The following is a 27619-nucleotide window of genomic DNA, read 5'->3' as shown; positions in this document are numbered from 1 at the left end:
TAAAGTTATTTTGTAAAGTCCCATGCCAGTGTGGTCATGAGGACTAAATCACTGTAGGACTTGACTTCCATAAGTGGCAGGTGTAGAGCACAAATTTGTATATTCAGTGTAGCAAATGAAGCATCCTTTGGAATTCCTGAGTGTTTAATAAAATTTTGAAAGATCAAGAAAACTTTAACACTGGCAACAGTGTTATACTTGCATTTTCAAAATCCCTCCCTCAAATGGAGATGTGAGGTAATGGCTGGTATTTTGTGCTATGTGGATTCTCAGAGCAACTGTAGGACAGTTGCTGTCTGCAGACTTCAGACTGTTGTGGTGTGGGTTTGAACAAGTGATTCAGTTCGTATTGGAGATAGCTACAGCCCCTGAACACATTCGGACCTCATTTTATTACAGGACTCCATAAAAAGCCTTAATATATTACTGCCTGTAAGTATTAAAACTCCAGAATCCAGAATTGTGTGTAAGGCCAGGCTTTCATAGCAGGCATGTTGTGTACATACTGTTACATGCCCTGACACTGTTCTGTACTCACCTTTAGAAGCACTGGGCAGAAAGGATTTTCAGTAATCCTTGCTCCCAGGCAGTGAGCTGTGCCAACTGTTAGTGCAAAAGTCAGCATTTCCCTTTATAAATAAAATATATTTCTAGTAGATAGATATGAGCTCTTGTCCTGCATTACCAGATCCTGATTTTGATTAAATAAGAGTAAAAAGGCCCACTAAATAATCTGCCTTGTATGTTTGCAACCTGAATTATGATAACAAAGGTGCTACCGATCCTTGTTCTTTTCCATTTTGAAATTGTGCCAAGTATTTTCTCCTGAGTTGATGAAGTATAGAGTTGGTTGTTCTCTATTTGCTGTCAGTGCAAGCTCTGCAAACAAAGAGAGAATCTGGGTTCATTAGTCTGCAGTTAGAACTTTGCTTTCATTCTGGTACTTCAAAGGCTGTTGTAGGAGTAGAGTGGTGGTATGTGCATCTCAGATTACAACAGGTGGGATTGTTGCATGCAATAATTACACTTCTCAGGTATTTGATCTGTAGTCAAGAGAATGAGTTTATTTCATTGTTCAAATTTAATTTTAATATGATTGTTTTTTAATAAATTCACCTTTAGCTTTCTGATAACTTAACTTTCAAGCTAAAGCAGCACTTAGAAGATGACCATGCACATCCTTTGCAAAGAAGGAAAGAGAATGATAAAAAAGCATTTGTTGTTTTGCAATGTTTTACAATGAAGATCAAAACCCAAAAGATAATGCTGTCCTGACTCTCTATAAATTATCTGCTTTTCTCAAGGTTCAGGAAAGCACATAGTTTATAGATGATCAGAACAGCATTATCTTTTCCTTTAAACATGCCGTACTTTTTTGTATAGAGTTGTGGGCTTTTTTTCTTTTTTATAGAACTTATCACCATGGTGTCTGAGTCCCTTCTCCATGCATTCAGTCTTCCAGTATCTTTTTGTGAGGTAGCAAAAGGAGAGTGAGGGGTGAATACAGTGAATTATTTGCTGAAGGTCATTCAGCAAGTCTAAGTTGGAGCAAGGATCTGAATGCAGATAACCTAGCACTCATATATTATCTATCCTTTATTTTAGGAATGAATGGATCCCAAAGGTTGAAAGAAAACCACAATATTATTTCCTATAGCAAACCTCAGTCTAGATTGACTTAGACCCAGGCTTTTCCTTGGCATCCATTTGAAGCAGTAGATAAAAGGCAGATGTGTTCAACAGTGAGCCCCTGTTTACAGCATGACATTTGAGCATGCATCAGTCGCCTCCTTTTTTGTTATAACTGTTCCTGTGCAATGTCCTCTGTGCCTGCCTGCCTGCAGAGAATCACTTTCTATAGAAACTGGCTTGTAAACAGCTGGGCTCATGCCAGTGAGGACAAGGGCCTTGCCTGAGGGCAGCACAGAGCTGCTTCCTTCACACATTGCTGCTCTGGCTTCCTTCAGCCGTTTGGGACCTGCTCCCCCTTGTCACTGTGTGTCCAAACAGGAGCTCCTGTTCAGGCAGCTGCTCCTGGAACCCAGGAGCTCCTCCTGCTTCAGAATGGGAGTAAAATGCATTTCAACATCCCCACTTCACATCAGTGCTGACATGTCTGCCTGTGGCTGTGCTAGGCACCATATAAAGAGAAATGGGATGCTTGGAAGGAAGAATTCTTCCTGGGAAATGCCTGCTTATGAGTTTGTAGCAAGAGTGTGGAGGTGCAACTTACTGATCTTTCCATTGCAGTGTCCCTCAGTGAGGACAAAGTACATGTCTTAAAGATCCCTCATCCCCTCAGTGCTGTGCTAGCCTCGGACATCTAAGTAGTTTTTTTCTCTCTGCTTGAACTCAGTTCCTGTCTTTCTTTAGGTGACAAAGTGAAAGACCACTGGGGAAGCTGTGTTCCCAGCAGGTACTTTACTTGATCCAGTGTGATTTCAAATCAGAATTTGTTCACTAGTTTTGAATTTAGGTGGCAAGTCAGGATGACGAGCAGCTTGGCTGCACTGTACATGGATCCTACAATGTTGAGTCAATGACACAAGAATATCACCTTCAGTTTCCTTCTAAAACAAAACTAAAATTGGTCTATGGTTTGCATTCAGGGAAGAGGAATTGCATTCAGAGCAGTGAGGAAACAAATACTTGAAATGTCTTGGTTAGGTAAAATTGATGAATAGTTTCACACCCACTCTTAGTTGCCACTGGAGTGTCTCATTGCAATTTCAGGATCATAATTAGGATGCATAATCTGCAGGATAGATTGCTTTAAAAGTTAAATATATGAAGCTATTAAACTAGTGTTCTCACTGGGTTTCCCTGGAGAAACATTTTGTGAGACTTTCTACTGTAGAGAGCATGTAAAAATATATGAGGTGCTTCAAATTATAATAAGGAAAACCTGAGCTCAGCCTTTGAAGGATGAATTGCTAAAGCACACATTTCATATTATATTTGCTTGTTTATAGCAAGGATGTTGCAGTTACCATCTATGTGATTATTCACACTGTGTTGCAAAGAGAATGGGGAATCTGCTTTCCAACACAGATTTACAGTCCATTAAAGACTTCTGGTTTAGTGTACAACAGGAGATACATTGGGAAGCACAGCTTAATCATCACCATCCAGATGAAAATATTTTGAAGGGTAGAAAGTAACTCAGAAGCCTCAAATCTATTTCATTGTTGACACTTTTCATTACATTTGTTGTCACCACTTTGCAGCACTGACCTGGAAGAGTCTGCTGCAATAAGCCTGTGACTGGTGAACACACTCATACTTTTTATACCTTGTTGATGTTTCTTCATTACATGCTGATATCTGCAGCATATACATGTAAAAAATGAAAATTTGACAAAAAGAATCTCTAAGAATCCAGTGCTCTCCCCCTCCAGAAGCTAGATTACAGTATTATGTATTGGAACTGGCCACTGCCCAGCCTTTCTAATTCACACACTAAGCACAACACACACACACTTTCCACATTGTTATACCCCACTTTCTGCTCTGCTAAGCTTCCCAATCATTTATTGACACTTTTTGGAAGTGTTTGAGTACTCAGAGTTCAGCAGGATTTTCTTCTCCCAGGTGAGGTTAGAATAGTTTTTATCAAAATCTTCATCCCAGGAGGGTATGAATATGTTTCTGTCCTTATGTGCACACCAATTCATGGAAACTTAACCTGTCAGCACATCTGTGGGAGGAATGGGTTATTTGGAGTCCTGACTATCCTAAAATGGGCTGTGGGGGAATGCAATTGTACCCAGTATCAAAGTTTACACTCAGACTCCTGAAATGGCAAAGGACTATGTTTTACAGTCCTGAAGAACTTGAAAAATCACTTTTTAGAAAGTTTTTAGCTTGATACCTGATGAAATAAGGCAGTTGAGAGGTCTGTGTCTGTCTGTCTCATTGCATGTACCTTTTGAAACTACTGACAGTTTTAAACCAAATTTAAAAGAGAGGCAATAGAATATCAAAGCTTTCTGCAAGTTTTATAAACACTGGTAGTTAAGTAATCAAGGAATATTCAAATTGGTGCCCTTACCAAGGGAGCTCTCCAAATATATTTTATTGACAAGCCTCAAGTGGTCAGCTGGCATTTATGGGTGGAAACAGAGCTAATGTGGTGAGAAAGGGTACATTAGGGGACAAAAATCTGTAGGAAACCTGGCTTCATCAGTTCTGTCTCTTGGGGAACAAGCTATTGTATAGCAGAGCACAGAGATGCTGCATAGATGTGAAACCTCAGTTACAGTTTAGCTTTTGTCTTTTAGTACAAGAGTGGAATGTGTAGAGACTCTTTCAATGTTTGCACAGTGGAGCTGAACAAAACAGAGACCATTATATGCAATATCTGTCAAGACTTGTGAATGGTCTGTGTTAGCTTGCCAAATGCAAATGAGAATTACCCATTCATTTAGTCCAAGAGAGAAAATGATATAACTTCTTTGGTACAATTATTTTACTGTGACAAATAAACAGGGAAGAGAGGACCCAATATGGCAAATGGTCAACTTCAGATAACTGTAAGGGCTGTAGAAATCCCACTGCTCTGATAGTAAGCCTTATTTTACATTCTTTGCTCAGACATAGTCCCTACATCTTCAAAGTGGTTTCTATCCTCCCCCACAAGTTGTAGAATTGAGACCTAAGTCTCATTATTTGCCTTGGACTTTAAAGGCAAGAATATATTTGTCTTGTTTGGAAGTGGAGTGTTCTCAAGCAGCCCGAGCTACCCCATTTTCTCTCTGCTGTATTTTCAGTCAAAGCACTAATGCAATTTTGTACATCTCTGTATTGAAGTAGAGGCATTCCACTGTTTCCAAATGCAGGGCATGGGTGGCAGTGAAAGGGATGTAGAGCTGGAAAGTGCTGGCTAGTTTCCAGCATGTGAGTATCAAGCACTTTGCAGAAGGGGGCCACAGGGAGAGGGTTCAGCAGCTCCTATTCATCTCAGCTGAGTTTGAGACTCACCTGAGGAGTCAGTAAGGCTCTGGGATAAAGATGGATGGGCTGAGGAGAGGCAGACATACATTAGTGGTTGCTGATAAGGTTGACCCTCTCAGAGATGGACATGACAGAGAACATGAGCACCCCAAAGCCATGTCTGGATGCCCTGGTGGTGCACTGCCCTGGCTGCTCTCTTGTGCCCAGAGAGGGCAGTCCTGTGTCACTGTGGGGGCTGAGCTGACAGACTGTGCCTGTACACCTGCAGCCCAGAGGTCAGCAAACTGCTACAAAGGTTCTCACCTGAGTGACCTGCCCCACAAGCTGGAGCTTTCTTGGCAGAATATCTGTGCTTCCTGGCAAAGCCTCACATCCTCACCAGCACCATGTTATGGCTGGGTGCTCAGCACAAAAACATCTCATGCATCATACAGAGAGGACAGACACCCAGTACCTGTAGCTTCAGGCAGGTTTCATCAATACTCTTTCACTGCAAGGCTTAGCAACTTAGTTTAGAAAATAAAATACGAACTCTGTTACCTTTGTCTCACAAGAATGTTTTTTGAAAGATTTTGGTTGGACTACTTTGGTTGAAATAGTTTTTCCAGAAGTGTCATTTGGAGAGACACTTGGTGTGTGGTTCATCTTTCTTTCCCAATACTGGTGGGTTAGTGTCTTCCCTCAGACCTAGCTCAGCCCAAAAATGCTTATATATTTCTGAAGGGAATGAAGTGGGGGCAGCTTGCCCTCTGCTGGCTGCTGGCATCCAGGTGCTAGAAGGAGCTCCAAAGAGGGACTTCGGGAGCTCAAATCCTAATCTGCCTAATTCTGCTGGAATATAAACTGGTCACCCAGTAGGTGTTGACATAAAAGCCTCTTCTTTGAAGTGGAGCTGTCTCTCAGCAGCCAGCATGAGCAGTAGAGTAATTGTCCTCTGACTCGAGCTTGAACCATCAGGTGTCAGCCTAGTTCTGTATCAAGGATTTTCAGTTATCTCCTTTCTAACAAACTTCCTTTCTCTGCCCCACCATGCACACAAGAATGAGGGACAGATGCTCCCAGTGAAGTCAACCTTCATATTCCCTTGGAGAGAAAAAATGAAGGGATAGGTAGGTGAATCAGTAATGGCCAGTACTGCTTCCTGCTGTGACTGTCTTTTATGAGACACACACAAGCTGTGCTCTCCTCCTGCTCCCTTGTCCAGTGACCAGTGGCAGGGAAGGGGACCAAGGGTGTCACAGTCCCTCCTAGGGCTCCACTGTGCACTCAGGTTATATACAGCTTGTGCTTCCATACTCAAACTTGTCTGCTCTACAGCTCCTCTGTCTTTGTGAACTGGTTCTTCAGCTGCCCCAAACTTGTTTTGCTGTGACCTTCTGTAAAAAAGAAGAGCTGTTTCCATAACCCTTATATTTCATACTTTGATGCTAATCCTGACATTCTTTACCTAAATCCAAATATGCATTGCTTTTGCAATTTTAAAGGAATAATACTTATCTTGGATCTTAAATGCCTAATTGCATCTGACTAAACTAGGCCGTCTTAAAATAGATCCCAGGAGTAAAAGATCCAATTGTTGACCTGTTAAATACCAAATTAAAACAAAATCCCGAGGAAATGAAGGGGTGGCTGTCCATGATGTTACAGTTGCATAGGGGTTGGGTAAGAAAAGTGGCATACATCCAGGAGAGGCCCACAGCAAAAAGGGGGAACCTGGCTCGCATGGAGAGTGGGATAAGGTACTACAGAAACTGATTTGGATTTGCAAATGAAATTTAAGAGACAAGTGTGTATATTTTCTGTAGTTGGAAGACTATTCATTAAATAATACCAAAGAAATTGAAGGAGAAAGTAATTAGGATGAAAAGAAAGAATGCAAAACACTACTGTAATTTTTCTTTAGCTCCCTGAAGACTGCAGGTCTTTGTGTTTCAATGCATGAGCTACTGTTTGGCATGTTTCCTGAACCACTTTGTCTATTCACTTCTTGCTAATGTGAAAGTGCCCAGACTCCCTGGAAAGGCAGCTTTGTTGGAAACCTTTCATTATCAAGGATTAGCTGTTTGGTAAACCTTTGGTGTCCCTTTTAACAGTTTGACGGGAAGTGGGGACTAATGAAGGGCTCATTGTGGTGGTGCTGTTAGTGTGGGACTGGAGGGCTTTATTGCTCAACTTGCAAACCAGGGTCCTTTGTGCTCCCAAGCAACTGAAGGGAAACTGAGTCATGCCCTTTGATTCTGCTGGAAACATGTGGTGAAAAATATGCTTTCCTTTCTTGGTGTTCTTGCCTTGTTTGTGGTCTAAAGGCTTTATGCATCTGGGAATTTTGTTGATGTGTTTACAGAATTATGTGTGTGGATTTAGAAAGGTTGTGTCAATGTCTAGGTGCAGCTCACCTGAAATTTCTCCATATAATACCAATATGAAAAACTGAAATAATACAAACCACTAAGTGCCTTTATCACCTTATAGTGTAGTTGAAAAGCTTTTTAAAAAACCAAATCTGACATCCTCATCCCATCTCTAGTCAGGTAGAAGGCATGGCAGACAATTATATGATTTATGTCTTCACTGATAAACTTTCATATGTGTTTTACATCTCAAGAGAGATTTATTGAAATCCTTTATGAAAGTAATGGACTGGAAATTCCTTCTCTATGAAAAATGTCCAAGTACAACTTAAATAATGAAGAAATACTATTGTAAATCATCATCAGAGTCTGCGTTATCAAACAGGATTCTTTTACCTCTACAATAAATCTTTCTCATTGAAACTCCCACACCACTCATAACCCCAAGGATGCCCAGTGCCTGCAAATGCAAAGGAGCAAAGAAAGACAGCTCTGTAAACCACATGGGCAAGAAAACAAATCCCTACCCACAGCCCCAGCCAGACTCCATGTGTTTGGGGAGGTGAGTGTGGAAACACCCAGGTTAAAGGTTCAGAGAGTGTTAAGCACCAGTGCCATTGGGTGGAGGGGCCAGGTCAGTGTGGAATTGCTCATTTTCAGTTGAGAGAAGGCCCAGGAATATGGCTTGGAATTTTCTCTTCCCCTCTACTAAAGCTAAGCAGGCCACATGCAGGGAGTGTCCCTGCTGATCCAGAACACAGGTGACACAAGTGGTTCCTGCCAAGGGAGGTGTTATTAGCTCTGTCTGTGCAGAAAGGGCAGTTAGATAACCCAGAGGGGTGTGTGTGAGAGAGTGGGGAGTCATGGAAGAGATTATGATCTAATACAGGGTTTTGAACTCATTCTCTGTCCTGCATTCAAAGGCTGCAAGAACACTAAACATGCACATCAATGTGTGTGGTGGGAGGTGGCTGGAGAGTGGCCAGCAACACAGAGGGTGCTGCAACCCACATCTTACTGTCCCATTTCCCTAGCTGTGCCTGCCCTCTCAACTCCACATAATTCCACCCATCCAGTTGTATGGAACTGTGTGATCACATCAGGACTGGGTTACTTTTTACTGGTGATCCTCATTAGTTTTTCACTGCAAGCAATTTATGTCTGGATGCCCTAGTGGCTCTGTACCATTCATAAAGAGAGGAGATGCAGCTCTCCATCCAAAGAGAGGAGACAGCTTCTTTTATACAGTTTTGTTGTGGGTAAATACACCAAAGTAAGTTTTAGGACCTGAGTTCCCAGCACAGTTCAGGGCTTCGTGGTGGTGCAGGGGAACAGGGCACCACCAGGACACAGGACAGGAGCTGTCCTGCTGCAGGTGACTGATGACAGCAGTGCAAACCAGGCTCTCCATCTTCAAAACTAAACACTGATGTGTCTCTTTATTCTGGCAGTCTTTCTGTTCCCCAATAAACACACCCAGCATAATGCCCCATTTCCAAAGTGCACCAATGATAAAAGACATACTAGAACCCTCCTACAGCCTGTCCCTTGGCTAAGCAGGAGGAAGACTGGATATGAGATCACTTTGACAGATGCAAATCTCATTCCCTGGGTAACTCTGGCCCAAACTTCTATCCCTGCTGCTGCAAAGCCACAGGCCCTAAAACTTGGTCTAGGTCTTGGTTCCAGCAGTTTCTCCAGGAGCACAGAGGAGCATCTCTGACAGCACCATGGTAGGACCCTAAAGTGACAACTCCTCACTGAGCACCCCAGCATCATTCCCACACCCTTACAGTGCTATCCCATCACAGTAGTTAAAGAACCAAGACTGGAGCCACATCCTGAGACAGGCCAACCATGTCACCTTTTTTTTTTCCTTTCACTTTGCACAGCAAAAACAAGGCACCCAGTTCCCAGCAATCTCTTGGCTGTTTCTCCAGGGAAGTAGAGGAGCAGGGCAGACCCTGCCATTGGACTGCTCTGTCTGGGTCCATCTGGTGCACCAGGATTCATCCTGGTTCTAGCAGGATGTGATGTTGGCCAGGGGACTTGGAGCAGGGGGATCCCACTGAAGGATCCCTTCTCACAGTGAGTCTGTGATTCCTCCTGCCATGTGAGTGCCATTTGAGCTGTCCCCTCACTGCTGGGTCCTTTCCTCTGTCTTGCTTGGTTTTGGCTCTTTCTTTCTTTGGGGATGGGGATGGGGAAAGGAGGGGCAGAGAGGTGTTGTTGGTGCTTTTCTCTCATGTTTCTAGTGGAGTGAAAATATGTAGAATCATAAAGTGAGGAAACAAAAAGTGATGTCCTGTCCCACACAGCCCAGCCCCTCAAATGTTTGTGTGCCAAGTTTGAGCCTATTGTTTTCTTACCTGTCCTTGCTGTCCTGAATGCTCATCCCTTCACCTTGTATGGCCATGACTTTTGCCTGCAGACCTGGCAAGTCCCTAGACAGGGTTTCTGTCCTGGTTTTAATAATTTCCTCTGCTCTGGATTGAGATTTGTGGTCTTCCTGAGGCATGACCCCACAGCCATCACCTGTGTGCAGGAGTGAGTGGATCGAGCCTAGGGCACCAGGCATGGAGGTGCCCAATTAAAGATTCCATTGGTCTGCTTGGAGATGAAATAGTATCAGCATGTAGCCAAACTCAGAGAGAAGGCTGCAAGAAAAAATCTATTTGATAATTATAGTAATTACAGCCAGAGAGCCCCTTTCTGATTAACATGGAGACCTTACTTCAAGGTATTACAAAAACAGTCCTGGGCAGTTTTAGAAGTACTGAACATAAATACAGCAAGTACTGAAACCCACTTGTCAGAAACGTGGTGACCACATAAAGGAAGCTGCTGTGCTAAAGGGATATCAACTACTCTAGCACAGCCTCCAAAAGCTCTCCTGCCTCTGGGCAGGGGGCATCTGCTCAGGGTTGATCCTAAGTTGATTCTTCCTGGCTTAAGTCACAAGTTAACTATACACAACCAGCACCAAGGCTTCCCTGCTTGGGGCTGTTCTGCAGAACCTTCCACCAGAGGGCAGCTGGGAAAAAGAATGTGATGGGCTTGCCTAGCTCAGGAAGAGACAGCAGCTAATTCGATGCTAATTATTGTGCTTGAAACTTCCTCCCTAACCAGATGCAATTCCCTTCAGCCATTTCCAATGGCATTATGCTCAGGGAATGCTTCCCACAATAAAAGCAGAGGCAGTGTTCTTTCCCAATTGCCCCAAGATCTGTTCTCAGATGTAATCTGAGCTAGACACAGCACAATTAGTTATTTGTGTTCCTGAATTAGCAAAATACTAAGCTTTAAAAATCCAATAATGCCTCTGAATGATGTGTTTGCAATCAGTTTATCCCTGAGCTCCATTAATTGCAGATCTGGTACTCTTTGTGCAGTCTAAGGTGAGAAGAGCAGAGGAGTCAGCAACCTTTTACTCAGTATGGCATCTCCTCTCTTTATGAATTATGGCTCCACTTTGGAGCCACTTCTAGATATAGAAAGCCCATGGTGAAAAACTATTGTAGGATATCACAAGTAAAAATAAGTGGCAGCTGCTTCCTGGTGCCATACATGAAGAATATAGGGAATGGACAAACCTACTTGTGTTAAGTACTTATTTTGCCTTTCCTTGTGATGGAAGAAGCTACTCAGCTATGACACTTGGTAACCATCTGCTCTACCATATCCCACACTCCCTGTGGCCATGATGTGTGCTTTTGCTGTTACATGGTACAGATAATCACTGAAGACTGAAACAAAAGATTCAGTGTTTGTCAAACAGAGACAAGTAGCAACTCTGACCACCCCCTAACAACTAATCTCAGTCTAATTGCGTTTATTTTCTTCTTATACTCTCCCTTTTGCAGTTTCTCTCATTTGTGTCACTTTTATTTATACTGTTTTTTTCTCTGAGGAGAGAGATTTGCTCCTCCATCTCCTGTTGAGGCTGAATTCAGCTAAAGTCAATGAGATCTTTACTGCACTAATTGTAATTCTTACTGTGGAAGTGAATTAGACTTCAGAGAAGCTGGAGCTTGATGATGCTGGCAATTTAAATATTATTTCAAGGTTTTCATGTCTCATGTTGTGAATGAGAACTGTATTAATTTGTCACAAAGGTAATAAAAACCTCTTTGTTATGGCAAATTCCTCTCCCACCAAAGATACCTCTCATATTAAACCTGAATATTTGTTTCCAAAGTTTTAGTGAAGAATTTGCATTGAACTGAGAGGGGGGTATGAAGACATTCTGCCACTTGTTGCCTTTGTAGCTTTTGACAGGGAGCTTGACACTTAAATACCCCTGATGCCTCTTACTTTGTGTGACTGGTGTCTGCTGGTCAGGACAAACACAGGAGACAGCTGGCAGGAGCATCATCTCCAGATGAAAACAGGTTTGAGGCAGATGCATGTGGAAAGAGTGGGGGGATAGGAACCTAAAAGAAAGACCAGTAAACCTCAAAAGCATGTAGAAGTGAGGAGCTGAGTTCCTGTCAGCTCCTTTGCCAGACTGAGAATCAGCAGAGAATTCGTCCCTCCTAGAAATCCCTAGGGGTACCCAAATGTAGCCACAGGTTCTGCAATGGCTGGCTGCTGGCAGGAGAGCATGGGCTGTGCAATTCCCCTCCATCCTGCCCTCAGCTCTCCATGGACACAGGCCTCTTCTGGCAACTTATACAGTTGCTTTTCCCCTCTTCTTTGTAACCCAAACAAAGACAATAACAAACTCAAGTCTTAAGTGAGTTTTGTCCATTCCTTAGTTGAGTGAAGCATACTATTTATGTTCTATAGTTAAAGACTACTGAAATATATAGTGTCACACAAGTCACCTTCATTCTGGTGATTCTTAATGTTTGAGAGTCTCATTTTGCAACCAGAGTGATGTTCCTTTAACCCTATTTTCTATGAAGAGTTTTCAGTTAAATCAAGACAGCTTTTTTTTTTCCTCATGGACAGTTGGACTGAAAGCAACTGTATGCATAACTCCTTGCTTTCCAAAGGTCAAATTGACTTTTAAAATTTATTCCTCTGTCTCTGCACAGGAGTGCCAAAGAAGTGCTGTAAGAAGGGCTGCTGGAGAAACAGAAGAGAGTAATTCTGAGAAGACACAGTGCCACACTGAGGTGAGAGCCACTTCTGTTTGACTTGGGATTGTGCTTTCATTCATAGTATATTCAGAAGTGCTCCTTACAGGGACTGTAATCATCTGTGTTCTAACAGCTAAAAGCAAATTCAGGCTCCTACCAGCTTTAAAAGCTGGCAGCTGTCTTTAAAGAAATTTTGGAACATCCTTCAGTTGAAAACTAATTTAATAGAAGGATTTTTCTATCAACATTTGACAATATCAAATACACAAATGTAAGCTCAGTCACTCCTTGTACATATTATGATATTGAATTATGATGAGTTTTAAATTATATGACAGTACAATAAATTTTATGTACAATGTAACTAAAATTAATTTAATGATTCCTCTCAAGACAATGCAACATAAAGGTGCCCAGCCCTTCCAAGGATTGTCTCTCACATAGGTACCAAAACTACAGCTCAAAAGCTCAAAGCAGCAGTGGAATTATTTTTTACATGATTATGAGCTATGAGGAATTAGGTGTTTACATCTGTCAAACTATGAGATTCCAGAACTGAAAGCTTTTTTTCATATTAAATTGAATTGGATAACTCAGTGCCTTGAAGCTTGTACCTGGAGACCTGTTTGATGCTAGTTTTGCTAGTTAATGTCATTAATTTTCATAGCATTATGTAGCCCTGTTTTCTGAAGGTTTGTAATGCTCCCAGAACACTCACACCTTTCTGTGTGATTTGTGTGTCTCCACTGTCACAGGATATGAGTGCCTTCCATTCTTTGTGTTTGCTGTTCCATTATAGCAATTCAGTTATCCTTGGTGAAAAGTTGAAGGGACGTGCAACACCTATGATACAGCTTGTCTCTGCTCTGTCTTTTCACATAATTGTTCTATTTAAAATCTTGATCCAGTTCTTCCCTTTTGCTTCTTCTCTGTCTTATTTATTGCATCTCTGTTCTTCCCAAACCCATAAAGTACCTCAGTTCCCATATCTGTATCTTTCCTGCTTTCTCTAATTTGGCTTTTGTCTCTGCTGCCAGAAGTGTGGCATATAAACTGGAGTAAAGTTTCAAGGAATAAAGGATTCTTACAGGAACATTTTATGTATTGCTCTTTTAACTTGAAATAAATGAACTTCACAGCACACAAAATGAAAGTGATGATGCAAATGGGACCATAAAAACATCTGGCCAGGGAAGCTCCTTTCTGCCCTTTTCCTTTCCTGCCCGTGGAAGAACTCACACTCTCTGTAGCTAAAACTGACTCATCTTAAAAGGCAAATTGCTCTCTCTGGGGAAGAGGAGGAGGTTGGGGGGCTTTACCTGTGCTTGTGCAGCTCTCTCAGGGAGTCTTGGGGGGATACTTCAGAGGTCCAATTTAGAACAAAATTAAAATTGAAAAAATAAGACTATTCACTGAATTCTGGGAAAGATTAAGAGGAAAGCTTGCCAGCCAGTGCTGCTGGTGGTCTGTTGGCCTGCCTAGGCCTTTCCTAACGATGCCTGGAAAGGCTGACCTGGAACAGAGACTAGGCAGAGCAAAAGGAATAAAATTAGTGTTTGTTGGAAGGATGCACCTTGGGCAGTACAAGAGCCTGGCTGGGGCTACACCCAAATCAAATCCAAGATGGATCCTAGTCACAAGTTTTACACTTTTATCAGTTTTGGTTCATCTACAATTGTCCAACCACAGCTCCAGGACCTGAAGTCTCAACCCCCTGGCTTGCCCTTTTCCCTCGCCATTGTTTATGATTTTTGGGTACTGGATGTCCTTGACTCTCTATCTAGAAAGGAATTGTTTTGTCTAACTATCCTGTGAAGAGAACTTACTAACACCTAACATGAAGTTTCAGAGTTACACACCAAGCAGCAAAGATTCTGAAAAATATAAAAGCTAAAACCCAAGGCATCACTAGCAAACACCAATTCACAGTTATTAATGTGCAGACTCTTCATTTGAATGAAATTTAAACAGCAATTTTTTCTGGCAGTTTAATACAAATGAATCAGGAATTTTGTGGTGCAGATGCATAAATATATCCCCTTTCCTGTATTTTCCTCACAAAAACCAGAACATCAGACAACACCCAGGACATACTTACTTACCTTTGAAAAGGCAGAATGGTAAAACTGGTTTCATGGAGTTCCTGTCTGAGAAAATACCACTCTTCAAACATCCTGGATTTCAAATGTTTCTGCTGCTCCCTGGGAAAATAAGTAGTAAAACAAGCTAGAGTGAATGTGAAACCAGTTACAGAAGTGAGTTGCCTACATATAAACAGTCTTAAAAGTGTGGGTTTTTTTCATATACTGAAGTAATTTCTGTTTGCTTTTAACATGAGAGCTGATGATCCTTTCCTGTTGGAAGGGATCAAGTGTTTGGGAAGGTGAGGACCACAATGTTTCAGCAACTGAGCAGCTTCAGCCCACTTCCTTTACCTGGTCCAGAAGGTGCTGATTTACAAGCAAGTTCAGACCTTGCAAACAGCACTGAGGATCTACTGAGCTCTAAAGGAATATTCACATTTCTGACATGTCAAGAGTGGAGAAGAACTGTTTCTGGTGAAAGCTGCACATCATATTTAAAACCTAAGCATTTTATGAGTCCTGACCCCTGTTTGAAAATAGGGATTCTAAAAGAAAACTTTTAGACATGACAGTTAAAATGACAATTGAGATCACCAGCCACTTCATAGAGATTGAAGAAACTGTCTCTAGTGGTCCTGTTTCAAAATTTTGGCTTAGGTTTACAGTGTCTACAGATCCATGCTCCATAAAATGAAATTAGTTATTGATTCAAACCAACAATGGACACTTATGGTTTACCTAAGTTAGGACTCATTGGAAACATTGCTTTCATTTATGTTTACGGCTGCCTAAAATATCAAATTTTCCTGAATTAATGCAGATTATCAGTGGGATTGATAGGAAAATTTGTGTCTCCTGAAATAATATCTCATACCCTCATATCCCTTTCACTGATTTGCCGGAAATGGCAGGAAAGGGCTTCAGCAATAACTCAGAGATGAGCCACATAAGCTTATGTGATATGGAAAAATGTTGTGAAGAAAAATAAATTAGTTTAGACTGTTTAGATTTTAGATTTAGTTAGTTTTGATTGTTTTTCAATCCTGCTTTTCCTAGCTGTTGTTCAAGTGGATGTTGCCTACAAAACCTGAGATCCTTGGAAGCAGAAACACAAATGCTATTATTTAAAATAAGAGTTGCATGGAGTTTAAATGGGACCAAACCAGTCTTGTGTGTGGTTTGAACTGGTAGAAGAATAATAATCCATGGAAAGAGCTGTGCTGCAGCTGCTGAAATGAAAATAATCAGGGTATAAAAAGACAGCATTAATGTTTCTGTAATTAGAAATTGCTTACTTGGACATAACATCTAAATGGAGATACAGTTTCTTGAAAATTTAAAAAGAAAGAGCAGATTTATGCAAGGAAAGAATTGTTCAAAGCTAAAATTATTTACCTGAGGAAGAGCCCAGCATTACATGATTGGAAGCCATTTAATTTAAAGAAACAAAAGACACAGATGTTTTTCTGTGTGGTTGTAGTCAATTAGAAAATCAGAAATTAATTTTCCATGTTTGAACTGGAAGTATCTAGAATTCATCTAATCCTAATAATTTAGATGAAATATATGAAACTCTTTACTTTTGAGTACACAGTGCTTCACCACAATAGTTGGGAGAAGAGTATTATTTTAATAATGTTGTCAAGACATGAAGCAACATACTCATTCCCTGGTCTATCAACCCTGTCCTAGAAAGTGTGAACTAAAATGAACTTCTATTTGTAGAAAATATTGTTGTGGTGAGATTTTCCTAAAAACCAGCACATAGCAAAGATGGGAAAAAAAGTAATAAAATACTGTTAACATCAATTTACAGCAAAGGTAAGATGGCAGATGGAAAGCACAGCAAAAAGGAAGTTGGATGCTTTCCACAACACTCTACAGCTTTCACTGTCCTGGGGCTGTGCAACTGGTTTTCTGTGCGTGCAGCAGATAGGATACAACAGGTTTAATCTTGTTTTTCTTGATGTTGTGACTCACCTGAGCTTTAGTATGTGTGACTTGGAGACTATGCTTAAACAGCAAAGACTGGGAGGACATAAGGAATGAGATATTCTGTAAGTCAGTGGACAGTCCTGCATGGTCTGGTCCATAGCTGAGAGCCTGAGAAAAACAGCTTTTCTAATTCAATATATTCCACAAGAACATGGCTATTTTCTTGGAACCATTTTCAGTCTGTATCACACTTTGTAGGAAAGAACTGGTTTTGTGGCGAGCCCAAGGAATAATTTGTCAGGTTATGAAACTGGTAGCTAACCTTTCATGACTCAGAAGAAAGCTTTGAGTCCTGCCTTGACTTACAGCTAAATCATAGACAATCAAGCTGGCTCTCAGTCCAATTACTAATGCCAGGAACACCCAAACAACCTAAAGCTTGGGATGCAGAGACATTTTCCCAGTTTGAAATATTTCTGTTTCTTGCCTGAACTGCACTTTTTGGGACAGCATTCTCCCTTATCCTGACCTGCCCTGCTTTTACTGCTGGGTAGATAGAGATTTTTGCAGGTTACTTCTGCAAGAGAGACCCAGTGCAGTGGACAGGAGAAATTATGATCAAAGCAGGTTTAGTGCTGACAAATGAACAAGCTTGAGCTTGCAAATACTTAGAACTGCCTTGGTGCATAGGCAAAGGCAAACCAAAATATTCACATTGTCTGATACACACACTGGGGAAAAATTGGCTTATTACTATAAAAATGTTTTAAACTATTCTTCATGGCTGAATTTTTTTTTTGTGTTTTACTTATGCCTTGAACTCCCAAAGGGATCTAAAATATTCAATAGCAGTGTTTCCAAAAGTAAAATGTGATGAATCCTCTACATTTGGCTCATTTTAGAACATGGATTTTCCAGATTTTTCAGCTTGTTTTTGTAAGTCAAAAAGGGTCTGGACACAGAGCCTCATCTTCCATTTTTTTTACTGGCATTGGCATCTGGGTTCTCTAAGCTGTGTAGACAAAATAGCCTGTCAAAAGTAAGCTCATTCCAGTGTATAAGGCTCTGTATCTCTGACTTTCTCAATTGCTGAGATCATCCAAATCCAGTTTTTCTCTCCAAAGACATGGTAATTATCTTAGTTTTATCTCACTGAGTTTTGTCTCACTGTCATCTTCTCACAGATTTCCATTTCTTGTTGTGGAAGGTTGCTATCAAAAGATTTCATAATGACAGTGCAATTATTGTAGCTGCTTTGGGAAACCAAAATATGAATGGTTTTGTAGGTTGAAAAATGAAGTTAGTTTTTCATTTTTTTATTGTTTAAAATCTTTCCCTGGATTACTCCTGAGTTGTTTAAGTGAAAAGACTCTGGTCTTGGAGAAGTCAAGACAGTGTAAATGAACTTCTGTCATGCATGAGTCTCAGTGAGAACAATTAATTGGTAAATTTAGCAAATTACTGGGCTGCTTTTTCTCCTCTCCTATGCTGAAATCCACCATTATTGTAGAATTGCTTATCTCAGAGAACAGAAATGATTATGATGTCCCTTTTCAATTGTCCCTCAGTTTGTTGGGACATCCTGCCATTTGGGCTCTCCTGGACAGGTTGTTCAGGATATTGAGAGAACAGCAGAGCAGATGACCTAAATTGTATTTTACTCTGTCTTGCTATTGAAGAGTGAGCAAATAGTTGGAGTTCCACAGCACCTGGAAAAAAGAGTGAATGTCTCTGGCCCTCTGGGTGTAGTAATTGTCTCAATTCAAGATGGTGATGAAAGCTTTAGAAGATTTCAGGAATTGGGGAAGAGGCTAAAATTGGAATAGCCAAGTTTGTATGCATTAGTGAACATGGATCTCTGGAGATTACAGGTGCCTTGGGCAAGATTTTATCCTGCTCTTAAAGTCAGTGTGACAAGCCTGGATATCTGGCTTCTTGGTATGTCACTTGACCCATGGCATATGCAAAAAATTACTGTCCAAAATACCTCAGATGCATGAGTCTGAGAAGATATTAGTGTCAGTTGACATAGGTCATGAGCTCTTATGATCACTCAAACTATTTCTGTTCACCCAAGCTTGACAATACCTTGCCAAACTGAAAATAATAAAACTGTCCCAGAGTGAAAACAGATGAAGAATGAAATTCCTGGTGGGATTGAAGATTAGCAGCATTACATGGTTATGATTAATCTCTTTCCATTCTACACGTGTAAGGCTTGTTAATACTCTGAGTGCACATGGACTTTGTTAATCTCCAGCCACATCACTCCAGTGGATGCACAAATGCTTTAGGGCACAGCAGGCAGAAAATCAGCAGCAGAGATGCAGCTCCAATAGCAGTTATTTTTCCTACTTAGAAGTACATTGCAAATGTGTGGTACTGCTCAGTGACCAAGGGTGAATTCTTAGGTATTAATGTAATAGATATCAGCTGCAGCATCAATAACACACAGTTAAACCTTGGAACACAAATTTAAATATATGATGGTGACTTGGAACAGATGAAAAATAAAGAGCATGAGGTTTTGGAGCCTGAGCCAGAGATCCCAACACATGGTGTGGTGCAATGTCAGTTCTGCAGCTGTAATTGCAACTTTTCAGCCTAATCCATTCACAGAGCTTTATTTTTGTTTCACAAATTCATTAATTTGATCTTGAATGCAGAAATGAGGAACTGATGGCTACGGGAGCAAGGGAGGCTGGTGGTCTGTGAGCTTCCCCCTCCCTTCTTGCCACACTCTGCAGATCCTGCAGCAGCCCCTGTTCCAGCTGTCATTTGCCTGCCTCAGCCTCAAGCATTTGCACTGAACAGGGTGCATTACACCTGTGATGTGGCCTAGTGAGGGTTGCCTGGGACTGTTCTGGGGCCTGACCAGTTCAGAATTCTAAGCTGCTCAAGTTGGCATGGTTTTGGGAGTTTTTGACTGCCCATGGAGGTGTTGCAATTCACCATTTGTAGGATGACTCAAATACCAGCTCTTGGCTTGCACAACAACTGGCAGTAAGTTGATGGAAGCAATTAATACTAGAAGTATTTGCCATGCTAGTAAAGAGATGCATATTTCTTGTTTTAATCTGCCACTTTCTCAGCTGTATCGGACTGTTTGTGTCTGGGGAATTTATAGGAAAAGAGCTCCTGGAAGAGGCTGAGCAACACCTGGGTTTTGCAGTGGTGGGTAGGTGCCAATGCCAGCCAAGGAGTATGCAGCCAAGAGCTGGGGTGTGCCCAATTCTTAGACATCCAGCTAGTTCTGTGGAAGGGTGGAAACATGTATTGCTTGGTTTCTATCAAAAGAACAAACTGCTGAATTCTCTGTATTAAACAAACTGATTGCATGAAGAGTTTTAAACATATTTGTGATAAAACTACCTACTCAAAAGAGCTAAATCTATAATGAAAAAGTAAAAATCAGAAAAGCCAGGAAATATCTGGATGGTATAAGGCTTCAGAAAGAACACATGCAAGATAGCAGACATGGTGAATGAATATTGAAGTTAGTCTAGGAAATGTGTACTGTGATTTCTTTGAAGATTAGTGCCATATCAACAAAGCAGGAAGCAGCAAAGCAAGTTGGTCATCAATCTCTGTTAAAGGAATACAGAGCACTATTGTTTCTTATGCCTGTATTCATAACACTTTGTGCTTACAGGCTCAAAACTTTGATCTGCATTTATATTTTCACTGTCAAGTGTAGCAATAAATGACAATAATGCCATATTTGTCTCTGATTATGCAATGTATTCTGTGTTGTTTAGTTATTGTCTATGTACACACGAGCTAATTACTTGTGCTAGAAGTGAAAGCATACTAATGTATGTAAGTGTTGCCACCTTGGTTGAAAATGTGGTGATTGACAAGAACAGCATTTATATCAAAGGAATAATTGTACAAAAGTACAAATACTTCTATTTTTTTCTCAGTTTTGAAGTATTTCTTGACAGAAGAACTGACCCCATCTTGAATAACTAACCCTGTGATGTCACCTACTCAGGAAGAAAGCTCTGGACTTTCTCACCCCACACTGATCAACTGTGGGATCTCATCAGAGAGACAAGAGTTGGTGGGAATTTCTCTGTTGTGTGTGCACTGTCTATTCCTGGAATGGTTCCCAAAGTGTTTTTCCTACAGACAAACCTTTACATAAGTACTCTGTCTCACTTACTAAACAGTCTGGATTAGAAATCTGAATCTTATGAGCCTTTGAAATAGTAACATTGTGCTAACCAGAATATATCACCTAATAAAAAATATAGTCTAATTCCCTGTTTTATCAAATCTCCCTAAAGGCTTCCTTTTGATGAATTTCAGAACAGTCTGGCCCTCAAAACAGGGCAAGGACTCTGATCTTAAAACAATCTTTAAGCAGCCTTGATATTGGCTGTTTTGGTTTTCAGTCTCCCATCAGACTGATAGTAGCTACTGCTGGTTTATGTCTCTTTGTGTCCATGTGCCTGATGCACTGACATCTGACACTGCAGCCTTGTCACTTCTGCTGTGTCACTGTGTCACCTTCCTGCGGGTGCCAGCACTTCTTCTGTACCTGGGGGATGCAAAGACACAGAACTGGATTTTATGTCCAGTGTAGGGTAGATTTGGGGTGATGGCTGGGATTCTCATGTGTCTGACAGTAATACTTCCATCAAGGCAGAGAAGGTTTTAGTGGCACACTTGAGTCCAATATAACGGCTATAACTCAGAGACAGCTGTCATGAGATCCTGAATAACTCTGACAATAAAAATACTGGAACTCTGCTTCATCATGCCCTGTCATTTTCATCACCTTAATGTGATAAGCACTCCTCTGCCATTCACCTGGCTGGGAGATTCTGGAGAACAGTGGGTGGAGAAGCCACTCATGCTGCTTCTTAGTAGTTCTCTCCAGGCACAGGAAAAATCACAGAAACCAACTTCTACACTGTGTTTAGCTCTTCATTTGTTTGATTTGTTCAGATGGTATTTAGGGCAGAATTATTGTTTGGGATCTCAGTACTTCTACTCTGGACTCCCTCTGAACTCAGTCAAGTCTTCTAGAAAATCTGTTTGGAATTCATTTCACTGGCATTATTCAGGTCAAAGGCAACTCTTGACCAATGTCTTATTTTAGCTCTTTTCTGCAAGGGATTTTTAAATGAGCATGAATAAGATATTTTTAAATAGACATGAATAAGATATATTCTAAATCCATAGTAAGAGCTTTCCATTGGACTAGACTAAGAGGCATCTAAGTCTGTGTTACCTATGCCTCTCATTTGGAAAAAACTTCAAAGATCCAACCAGCTCTGAATTAACCTTACAAACTTCATAGCAAGGCTCCTGAGGTCTCAGTCTTGAGTGGAAGTTTCAAACTGGAGTAAAAATATCTTAATCTGCCTGTGGGTAGGATTCTGAGAAGGCAGAGACAGCAGTGAGAGTCCTTCTTGTGCCAGCACCAGCAACGCTGCACACACTGACAGAACAAATTCCAGTCAGGCTTTGACCCACAACTTTTGCTGCTAATATTTCCTTTATTGTTTTTCTTCAGAAGCTTATAATTCAAACCCACTTTAAAATGTCCTATCATTTACAGCATTGCCTGAGGAGCTCTAAGTTAGTAGCTGATGTCCATAAGAAATGGGATTTTGTTGGGCAATAGTGGCCAGTTGGTGCCCAGGGATTTCTGGTTTAGAAGCACAAATGTTCATCCAGCTGAGAGCTGAGGCTGTGGTAAAATACAGAAATAGCTGTCTCAGCTCCCAAAAGCTCAGTTCCCCATTATAAGCCCAGAATCTCTTACCTTCTATGAAGACAGAAAACTTAAATGCTTTGATTATAGGAGGGAAATTCAGAAGGATTTGAAGAGTCCTTGAACCAACATGTTAGGCTGCATCAAGAAGTATATTTTTATGATAATGGTAATCAAATGAACTACCTGAGGGAAAATAAGCAATTGCAGTGAAGATGAAAGTGTCTGCCATGATCCTTCAGAAATTAGAATACCTGTTTGGTCACTTGAGTCATCATGTGAAGACACTTAGTGATGGCTGCTTGCAGCATGTCCCAGCCCAGGTCAGGGTGACAGCTTAAAGTTTTTACTCTTGGAGCTTCTGAAAGATTGCAATATTTCAAAACCTGAGTGTCCATGGATACAAATTAATGTTCCATTGTTCCATTTTTAATGCCTTATTTAATAAAGTATGGTTGTATATTTGCTGACATGAAAAAAAATGAAATCTCTAGGCTTTGTCTTCAACAGAAAGGCAACATAGAGCAAAACTGTTGTTCCCTGAAGGAATCTTACAGGCAATATGGTGCTCTGAGAAGAGGCAAGAAGGCAGGCCCAGTCTCCATCCTCACTTCAAGCTCTGCACTATGCACACAAGACTTGTCACATTTGACCTTTGCAGCCATAGAGCTGGAATGACTTCAACATATTTTCCAACATTTAGTTGGTTTGGAAGCCAGCCTGACACAACCTACACGATATCCAACTATGCCAAACTAAGGAAATGGTACATGAAGTAATCAAATAGTTGAAATGAGGGGAAGAAAAACCTTCCACTAGTGCAGTAGTGAAGTTTTAGAGTCATTGGTCTGGCCTCAGAGAATTGTAGTCTCTGTGTTCTGCAAGGTTTGGAGAGATATTCTTGGTTCAGGCACTCATGGTGCTGCTCTGGTGAGGCTGTGTCACTTTAAATAGTCACTTTTGGCTGTGGTGGTAAAAAGCAAAAAGGATATTTTGTTCCAAGCCAGTGATAGTTTTCAGCTGCTGTTCTTTATAAAGCAGAAAAGGCATGTGGATTTAGATAGTGTATCAGCAAGGAAAACGTCAACAGTAGCTGGCCTTGGGCGTTTGAGGATTAACAGCTCTGGGCGTGTCCAAAGGGAATAAATCCTCACTGACCAAACCTCACAATCATACACTGAAAAAATGATTGTCACAGTTCTGCAAGTGAGGTTCATGGTGAGGGATAAACTCCTCACTCTGAAAATGGACTTGATAGTAGTGAACTCCAGATTGTTTGCTTTTAAAGGGAGAGGATAAAATTGTGAGAGGTTAGCTATGAAAAAGCCATTCTATCAACAGTAGGGTGAAATTCTGGAAAATATAAAGTTTTGGACATCAGAAAGCTTTTTATAGATTTACTAATCAAAGTTGCTTCATTAGATGTAGGATTAAGGGAGAAAGAATATCTTTTAGATGTTTAAATAAGATTAAATAAATAAGTGTGGTGAATTGAATCAGCCCAAGTGATGTACCAGTCTGAGGGAATGGTCCCAGCTGATTTGCAGAAGGAACATCCTTATTTCTAGCCTATGAACAAGTAAAGCATGGAAGAATAAGGTGAGGATGAGCAGTTGAACTTTAATTTCGGGAAAGATAACTAATGGAAAAGGGAGTCAAGTCCTTTGGGCAATGCCCTGCTTTGGCATGTTGTTTGTAAGAGACATTTCTGTGTGAATTAGAAATAGTTGTAGATAAAAATCAGGCAGCAAAAACCTGCTTTTCAACATACATAGATTCTTATTTTAAAACCCTGATTCAATTGTGAATAAAGCTTTATTTTCCTTTTCATTTGTGGAAAATAAATGCCAAGGCACTGCAGAGCTGGATTTTTCTCAGTGGGCATTTCCTTCTGCCCAGAGTCTGATGTCAGGACTTGGGCAAAGGCTATTTCACCTGAACCTTGTGAGCACAACCTCTTGAGTCAATACCAGGAGAGGCATGCAGGAAATAGAAGTGTGCCTGCCACAGTGACAGTGATTTCAGAATAAATAAAAAATTGCTTAAATATTAACAAATCAAAATATTGAAAAATCATGAGCCAGGCCCATTTCCCTCCAAAGAGAATTTTTGAAAACTAACACTGGATTTTCAGTTGTTTTGGGACTTCTTAGAATTTTTATTGGGAGTTTTCCTTTTATAATTTGGGCAAAAAAATTTACCTTAAAAGACAGCTGTGAGTCTATATTTTAGAGCTAAGGTTTAGGGTAAAACACTCCCTTTGTCCATTAAATCATAGGAGTGGACAGGACAATACTTCACTGAAGCAGTATTGTCATTTGACAGATCAAGCCATGGATGATATTGCATTTGTGCCTTGTGTTGCAATTTAGAAATTATTGGTTTCTAACAAGTTAGGTGTGCCTTTCTGTGTGACTGTGTATGCTTAACCCATTCAATTCCCACAATGGCAGAAAAATTGTGTAAGTGGCCAATTATGGCTTCCTGCTGTAAAATATTTGATTTTTGCATTAAAAAAAAAAAAAAAAAAATCTGATTTACATGTACTACCCAAACATCAATATTTCTGTGTGCAATGGACAAACCACAAGAGTGGCTGCTGGGGCTACAGAGGGGTTTGCAGCACAGCAAACCCAAAGCAAAACCCAAAGCAAGCCCCGAGTGGAGCTGTGCTTAGGGGATGCTGGCCCAGAGATCCTGCATTGCACAGGGCAAAATTGCAAACTCAACCTCAGAGCTGGTGTTAGCTGTGGATGAGAGCTGGGGCATCAGCCACCCTGGGGGACATTCCCCTCCACCCTGCTGGGCTGGGGGCACTGCACATTTCTCTGTTTTTCTTCCCTGTGCCAGCAGTGTGGAGCACCAGAAGCCACTCTGGAGCTACTACTCCTTGAAACTCTTCCTGGTGGAGGGATTTTGGCAGTTCATATATAGGCCATAGCTAGATTAAAAAATAAGTGAAAGCTTGCAGTGTCAGGCTGTGCCTGAGAGCTGCTGTAATGCAGAATGATCCCCCCCTGAGAACTTGCTTGCACTCTGGAGTTGTCTTTAATTCTAAGTGCACTGTGTGAAGAGACTTTGCATAACTCTCAGTTGTGGCCACTAAATGTTGAGAGATTCTTTGCTACGTGACATTAGTTGCATCTCTGTGTTGCTGAATGTTACTGAAGCACAAGTAAATTTTTAGGGACTTTAATGTGAAGTGACAAAAAAGACAACAGTGAAATTACATTTACTTTTCTGCACTTCAAAAGACTTGCTCTGCAATTTTCCCTTACCTTTAAAGATAGCAACTAAAAAACCCCCAGTGTGGGAGCCTTTGCTTTTAAATGCTGCAGCAAGAGCAATACCCACTGGGTGAACTTGGAGTTGGCAAAAGCAAAGGCTGGGGGGGATGTACGGGAACATGTGCTGTCCTTTGTAGTTCCAGTTCTTTTAGAAGCACTCACAAATAGCTTTAGTTTCTTTAGCAAATACAATGGCATCATTCTGGGCATGCCTAGTGGAAGTGTTCTGGGGCTAGTAAACTGTGAACAAACCTGTTTGCATTGCTGCACTGCACAGCACAGCACAGATAAGCCCTAATTGTTATGCAACTCCTTAGCATAAGCTCCTGGCATGGCTCATATGCTTCCCTTGTACTAAGACTGTCCAAAATAGCAACAAGAAAGCATGTAACTAAAGACACAGCAGGACTGTAGGAATTCACCCAGGCCTTGGATGTTCTAAAGATTGAACAATTCTTCATCTCAAACTCTCCAAAATGCTAAGCATAATGTATTTTCTTCGGAGCTTCTTTAAGGTAAGCACTTTCAAACTTTTCCTGTTTGTTTGGCTTAGTTTTGTTTTGACAAGAGAGAAACTTGGATTTGAAGACCGGGTGCAGGAGTGTAGAAAGTAGTTTTCATGAGAACTGATGCCCAGTAAGCAAACCAGGTTTGCAATTTGCTTTGGGTTAACATCTGATTTGTAGATGGTGCTTGTTTGCAGCTGCCATAAAAAGGAACACTTGTTGTGGATTTGAGAGATCCTTGTATGATGGAAACCATGGAATTTATAATTGTAGTGGAAGCTACATCCATTGACAGAATTGTTAGCAGTGGAAGATGCATTTTATGAGACAAACTCAAGATTTAACTTCCAATTTTATTATGATTTCCTGAAGTGTTTCCTGTAGTATTTTAAGTGTGCCAAATTGAACAATTGAACACTAACAGAATTAAAAATATTTTAGATACAAAATACATTATAAACTGTTGCCAGTAAGTGTAAGTTCATATGAAACAACTTGACCAAATATTTAATATTTAGTGGTGTGTATGCAACTTTCTTGGGACAGTTTCTTTTTCTGTGAGCCTAAGTAAGTTTAGTGACAGGGGCTGTGCTGCTGCCTGCTGTTGGGCTGCAATAGCTGTGTGAGCTCTGAGTCCCAGCTGTGGCTGTCACCCTGCTCAGAATCACAGCGTGGGCTGCAGGTTTTGTGGAAGTGTGTGCTGGGAAATGCAGAGATGATTTGGAGAAGTGTGGGTCAGAGAAATGAAACTTTAATCAGTTTAGAGAATATTGGATTATTTTGAGATCTAAAATACTAGATTTTGAGGCTCAATAGAGAATTATGATAACTTAAAAGAAAAATGCTTAAAGAATAGAATAACTGTAGTGAGACAAATTCTGGATTCCCATTATGTTGTCACTTGCACATTTGCATGCCAAACTGCTTCTTGATAAAGTATGCTGCAGGATTGCAGCTGCAGAGGAAAGTCAGCAGTGAACCTTAACTCAGAGTTCTTCTGTGGAGAGCAGCTGCTGTTTGAAATAAATATTAGAAAAAGCTTCATTTTGGTCCTAAGGTACAATCAGCACCTGCCACCACCTGATTGTTTATGGGAAAAATGCAGCACACCTAAGGACGTTAATCCCATTTTCAGCAGCCTTCCTTGGGGACATTGCATAGAACTGATCTTAAAAAATTGCTTACATTCGGGTTGAAAACATCTACTTAGTTTTTTTCTAAATTACATTGTTACTCTAAACACTGCATTCTTTGAGAGGTAAAAGTGAGGGGCAGGAAAAACACAGTGGGAAAGTTTTTCTCTGTTACTGGGATAGGGTATTGACTCATCATAGTTGCATACTTGCTGTTTTATCACATGACAAGCCTTGACTTTCAAAAATTGTAGCATAAATCATGCTGCTGAAGTGTATGTAAAAATCCTCCTTCAATGTGGGAGAGTATATACCTCTGAGCACTTACAAGAGGGTATTCTTCTATAAAGACCAGTCATCTACAGTCATCAGAGAAAAGCAGGACTGAGTAAAACTGTTAGCTGTCAACTGTGTTGTGATTATTACTGGATTCATCCTGAATCATTTTAATGTAACAGCTTTGTGCCATCTCTTTCAGTTTGAGAAAGGCCAGTTCATGTCTGTGAATTTCATTCTGCATTCATTGACTTAAATCTAATATTTAGCTAAGTTGGTCCAACT

General features: G+C 40.7%; 1 protein-coding gene across 2 annotated transcripts in view; it reads left to right on the top strand.

The window, feature by feature from the left end:
• ARHGEF4 (Rho guanine nucleotide exchange factor 4) overlaps positions 1–27619 on the top strand; it is a 206861-nt gene that overhangs the window by 6083 nt on the left and 173159 nt on the right. The window contains exon 2 of one of the 2 annotated variants that reach the window (XM_079315544.1): positions 12344–12424. The gene's annotated coding sequence lies outside the window, so the exon portion shown is untranslated. Of the gene's footprint in view, positions 1–12343; positions 12425–25656; positions 25935–27619 lie in introns of those variants that run through there. The other variant, XM_079315543.1, reaches the window with a different exon arrangement.

This window comes from Erithacus rubecula (genome assembly GCF_903797595.1).
Source record: "Erithacus rubecula genome assembly, chromosome: 11".
NCBI lineage: Eukaryota > Metazoa > Chordata > Aves > Passeriformes > Muscicapidae > Erithacus > Erithacus rubecula.
This window is presented reverse-complemented; position numbering and strand designations above follow the sequence as displayed.